Genomic DNA, 6624 nt, shown 5'->3' with positions numbered 1-6624 from the left:
GGGCAGTTCTGCTGTGTCACAAGGAGTTGCTATGAGTTCGAATTGATTGGAAGCCACCCAACAACAACAACAGGTTTTATGCAGATGACACAGGCCCCCTTGCTGAAAGTGAAAGTGAAGACTACTTCAAGCACTTACTGATGAAGGTCAAAGACTACCTTCGATATGGATTAAATGTGAACATAAAGAAAACAAAAATCCTCACAACTGGTCCAATAAACAACAACATGATAAATGGCAAAGAAATTGAAGTTGTCAAGGATTTCACTCTACTTGGGTCAACAACCTATGCCTATGGAAACAGCAGTCAAGAAATCAACTGACATATTGCACTGGGAAAACCTATTAGAAAAAAACCTCTTTAAAGTGTTAAAAAGCAAAGTTGTCACTTTGATGACTACTTTCAATCCATGCCATGATATTTTCAATCACCTCATATGCATTTGTAATCTGGACAATGTAAAAGGAAGATCAAAGAAGAATTAATGCATTTGAATTGTGGTATTAGGGAAGAATATTGAATATATTGTGGACTGCCAGAACAAATAAATCAATTTTGGAGGAAGTACAGCCAAAATTCTTAGAAGTGAAGATGGTGAGACTTCATCTTGCTTACTTTAGAAACACTATCAGGAAAGACGAATCACTAGAAAAGGACATCATACTTGGTAGAGGCTCAGTGAAAATAAGGGAAACCCTTGATGAGATGGATTGACATACTAGCTTCAACAAAGGGCTCAAACATACCAACAATTTTGAGGATGGCACAATAACTGACAATGTTTTGTTCTGTTATACATGAGGTCTCCATGACTTGGAGCTAACTAGAAAACAACCAACATCAAAAGCACATTAGCTATGATTCATACACTAATTCTATATCTTGACAACATAAATTTCAATTTCTGTGTAAAGTGATTTATTAAGAAGGATGAAGAGCTTTTTTGTAATAGTGAAATTTTTATACAGAGTTAAAACTTGAGAATATAGTGAATTTATCAGCAAAAAGTACATTAGTTAGTATATTAGAAAACAGTGTATAAACCAGGGATTCAAATCAGTCCAGAGCAGTTCAGAACAGTTCAGTAATTGCCAATATAAACAAGGGCAGCGTACACACTGCATAGCAACCAGATCTGTTGCCCATCAGATTTTGACCTGAATAGAGTCCTGGTGGCACAACAGTTAAGTGCTTGGCTGATACGCATCAGTGACAGGGCTCCAAATATGTATAAAACAAACTCTAACAGCATTGAAAAAAGAAACACACAGTCCCACAATAATAGCAGACTTCAACACACCACTTTCAGTGAAGGACAGAACATCTAAAAAGAAACTCAATAAAGATACAGATCTAAATGCCACAGTCGACCTCACAGATATTTATAGAACACTCTACCCAACTGCAGCAAAGTACACATTCTTTTCCAATGCACATGGAACATTCTCTAGAACAGCTCACATTTTAGGCCACAAAACAAGCCTTAACAAAATTCAAAACATTCATATAATACAAAGTATTACTTCTGATCATAAAGTCAGAAAAGTAGAAATCAATAACAGAAACAGCAGGGAAAAAAATTAAATACATGGAAACTGAACAACACCTTCCTTTAAACCACTGGGTAATAGAAGAAATCAAAGATAGAACTTTAAAAAATCATGGAATAAAATGAGAATGAAAACACATCTTACCAATACCCTTAAGATACAGCAAAAGCAGTGCTTAGAGGTCAATTTATAACAATAAATACACACATCAAAAACAAGAAAGGGCCAAAAGCAAAACATCAACCCTACAAATCGAACAAATAGAAACAGAGCAGCAAAAGAAATCCTCTGTCACCAGAAGAAAGGAAATAATAAAGATTAGAGCAGAAATAAATGAAAGAGAAGAGAAAAACATTAGAATCAACATGATAAAAAATTGGTCTTTGAAAAGATCAACAAAGTCAACAAACCATCAGCCAAACTAACAAAAGAAAAACATGAGAGAAGTGAATAACCCAGTTAAGAAAAGAGTGATATCACAACAGATCCAACTGAAATAAAAAGGATCATAACAGGATACTACAAAAAACTATGCTCCCCCAAATTTGAAAACCTAGAAGAATTGGACAAATTTCTAGAAACACACTACCTACCTAAACTAACACAAACTAAGGTAGAAAAACTAAACAAACTCACAGAAAAGGAAGAGACTGAAGAAGTAATAAAAATAACAGCAACAACAACAAAAAACTCCCAACCAAAAAAAAGCCCTGACCCGGCTGGCTTTACTGGAGAATTCTACCAAACTTTCAGAGAAGAGATAACACCAATACTACTCAAGCTATTTTGGAGCATAGGAAAGGAAGGAATATTCCCAAACTCATTCTATGAAAACAGCATAACCCTGATACCACAGCCAGGCAAAGACACTACAAAGAAGAAAATTACAGACCAATATCCCTCATGAACATAGATGCAAAAATTCTCATTTTTTTTCTAGCAAATAGAATTCAACAGCATATCAAAAAATAATACATCAGGAACAAGTGGAACTCATACCAGCTATGCAGGGATGGTTCAACATTACAAATCGATCAATATAATCTGTTACATAAATTACACAAAAGAAAAGAATCACATCAATCGGCACAGAAAAGGCATTTGATAAAGTCCAACAACTATTCCTGACAAAAACTCTCAGCAAAATAGGAATAAAAGGGAAATTCCTTAGCATAATAAGGGGCATTTATACAAAGCCAACAGTCAACGTCATTCTAAATGGAGAAAGATTGAAATTATTCCTCTTGAGAATGGGAATCAGACAAGAATGCCCTTCATCACCACTCTTATTCAATATCGTGCTGGAAGTCCTAGCTAAACCAATAAGGCAAGAAAAAGAAATAAAGAGCATTCAAATTGGCAAGGAAAAGGTAAAACTATACCTGTTTGCAGATGAAGTGATCTTATACACAGAAAACCCTAAAGAATCTGCAAGAAAGCTACTAGAGCTAACAGAAGATTTCAGCAAAATAGCAGGATGCAAGATTAACATACAAAAATCAGTAGGATTCCTCTACACCAACGAAGGGAACTTCGAAAAGGAAATCATCAAATTGATATCATTTACAATAACCCCCAGGAGGATAAAGAACTTAGGAATAAATCTAAGGTACATAAAAGACCTATACAAAGAAAACTACAAAAACACTACTGCAAGAAACCAAAAGAGAACTACGTAAGTAGAAAAACATACCATGCTTATGGATAGGAAGGCTCAACATTGTGAAAATGTCAATACTACCCAAAGTGATCTACAGATACAATACAATCCCAATCCAATACAATCCCAATAGCATTCTTTACCAAGATGGAGAAACAAATCATCAACTTCACGTGGAAAAGGAAGAGGCCCTGGATAAGTAAGCATTACCGAAGAAAAACAAAGTGGAGGCCTCACACTACCTGATTTTAGAACCTATCTTAGTCATCTAATGCTGCTCTAACAGAAATACCACAAGTGGATGGCTTTAACAAAGAGAAATTTATTTTCTCACAGTCTAGTAGGCTAAAAGCCCATATTCAGGGCATCAGCTCCAGTGGAAGGCTTTCTCTCTCTGTTGGCTCTGTAGGAAGGTCCTTGTCATCAATCTTCCCCTAGACTAGGAGTTTCTCCATGCAGGAGTCCCAGGTCCAAAGGATGTACTCTGCTCCTGGCACTACTTTCTTGGTGGTATGGGGTCCCCCAATCTCTGCCTGCTTCCCTTTCCTTTCATCTCTTGTAAGATAAATGGTGGTGCAGATCACGCCCCAGGGAAGCTCTCTTTACATTGGGTCAAGGATGCGACCTGAGCAAGGGTGTCACAATCAGAAAATGGAGGACAACCACACAATACCGGGAATCATAGCCTAACCAAGTTGACACATATTTTTGGTGGGCAAAATTCAATCCATAACAGAACCTATTATTCAGCCACAGTGGTCAAAACGCCCCGATGCTGGCGCAACATCAGACACATAGACGAATGAAATGGAATTGAGGGCCCAGATGTAAGTTGATCCATTTATGAGCAGTTAATATTTGACAAAGGGCCAAAGTCCATTAAATGGAGTAAAAGACAGCCTCTTTAACAAATGGTGTTGTCATAACTGGTTGTCCATCTGTAAAAACATGAAACACAATCCATACCTCACACCATACAGAAAAACTAACTCAAAATGGGCCAAAGACTAAAATATAAAATCTAAAATGATAAAGGTCATGGAAGAAATGCTAGGGGCCCTAATATATGGCATAAATAGTATACAAACCTCAACTAACAATGCAAAAACACCAGAAGAGAAACTAGATAACTGTGAGCTCCTAAAAACCAAGCACTTATGCTTATCAAAAGAGTTGACCAAAAGAATGAAAAGAGAACCGACAGATGGGGAAAAAAACTTTGGCTACAACATATTTGACAAGGGTTTAATCTCTAAAATCTACAAAAGACTTCAACAATTCAATAACAAAAAGACAAATAATTCAATTGAAAAATGGGCAAAGGATATGAACAAATACTTCACCAAAGACGACATTCAGGTGACTAACAGACATATGAGTAAGTGCTTGCAATCACTAGCCATTACAGAAATGCAAATCAAAACTACAGTGACATCATCTCACCCCAACAATACCGGCACTAATCCAAAAAACATAAACTAACAAATGTTGGAGACATTGTGGGGAGATTGGAACTGTCATGTGCTACCAGTGGGAACGTAAAATGGTACAACCACTTTCAGAAAATGATAGGGTATTTCCTCAAAAAGCTAGAAACGGAATTATCAGATGATCCAACAATCCCACTCCTAGGAATATACTCTAGAGAATAAGAGCCATCACAGAGTAAACATACGCACCCCCCATGTTCATTGCAGCACCATTCACAATACCAAAAAGATGGAAACAACCTAAATGTTCATCAACAGATGAATGGATTAAAAAAATTATGGTACATATACACAATGTAATAATACGCAATGAGAAAGAACAATGATGGATCCACAAAACATCTTACAACATGGATGAATCTGGAGGGCATTATACTGAATGAAATAAGTCAGTCACAAAAGGACAAATACTGTATGAGACCACTATTATAAGAACTCAAGAAAAGTTTTACACACAGAAAAAAGCATTCTTTGATGAGGGTGGGGAGGGAGGAGAAGGAGAAATTCCTAACTAGGTAGTAGACAAGCGTCAACTTTGGTGAAGGGAAAGACGACACATAATATAGGGAAAGTCAGCACAACTTGATGAAACAAAAGCATAGAAGTTTCCTAAACACATCCAAACACCTTGAGGGACCGAGTTGATTTGTCATAACATAGTTCGTAAAGAAAATGTTGTACATTGCACTTTGGTGAGTAGCACCTCCAGTCTTAAAAGCTTGCAATCAGCCATTTAAAATACATCTATTAGTCCTATCTCATCCAGAGCAAAGGAGAATGAAGAATACCAAAGACACAAGGAAAATATTAGCCCAAAGGATTAAAGGACCACGTGAACCAGAGACTCCTCCAGCCCAGAAGAACTAGATGATGCCCAGCTACCACCACCAACCGCTCTGACAGGGATCACAACAGACAGTCGCTGTGAAAATGGGAGAAAAAATGTAGAACAGAACTCAAATTCATGAAAAAAGACCAGACTTACTGGTCTGATAGAGACTGGCAGAAGCCCCGAGACTATGGCCCTGGATACTCTTCTAACTCAGAACTGAAACCACTCCCTAAGCTCACTTTTCAAACAAAGATTAGACAGGCCTATAAAACAAACAATAACACATGTGAGGAATGTGCTTCTTGGTTCAATCAAATATACAAGACCAAATGGGCAACTCCTGCCCAAAAGCAAGGCGAAAAGGAAAGAAGGATAGGAACTGAACAAATGAACACAGGAAACCCAGGGTGAAAAGGGGGAGCATGCTGTCACATTGTGGGGATTGTAACCAATGTCATAAAGCAACATGTGTATAAATTTTGAATGATAAATTAACTTGAGCTGTAAAGTTTCACTAAAGCACACAAAATTTTTAAAAAACAGTGATACAAATGATCTTAAGAAATTCAGTCATAGCTACTTTCATGTCTCAGGGGGGAAAAAAATAAGCCCTTTGGAGTAAGTATAGTATGCTAATTAAGGACTTGATTTATAAGATCAAATCTATCCTAATTTAGACCACAACTCCACCATTTGTTGTGTGATCTTGGGCAAGTCAGTAACATAATTCAATCTTTAGCTTTCTTATCTGTAAAAAGAAAATGAAAATAATAGTACCTAACTCATGGCCTTCATATGAGAAATAAATACTGTAATGCACGTAAAGTACTTTGAAAATTGCCTGTAATATAGTAAGTAGCATTTTAGTTATTATTATTATTATTGTCATTACCATCATAATTTTTAACAGCTTGAGTGTGGTTATGCTTTTCTTTGAAAGCATTTTGCAAAATACAACCTAAATGTTCATCGAATGCTCTGGCAGTCTCATGATTATGGCAACTGTATGAGCGGACTAATGTATACTGAAAATAGCTGCACATCACTATATTAAATATATCCTTACTCATTAGACAATCAATACACTTAAA

The sequence above is a fragment of the Loxodonta africana genome, chromosome 9 (genome assembly GCF_030014295.1).
Source record: "Loxodonta africana isolate mLoxAfr1 chromosome 9, mLoxAfr1.hap2, whole genome shotgun sequence".
In the NCBI taxonomy this organism is placed as follows: Eukaryota; Metazoa; Chordata; class Mammalia; order Proboscidea; family Elephantidae; genus Loxodonta; species Loxodonta africana.
This window is presented reverse-complemented; position numbering follows the sequence as displayed.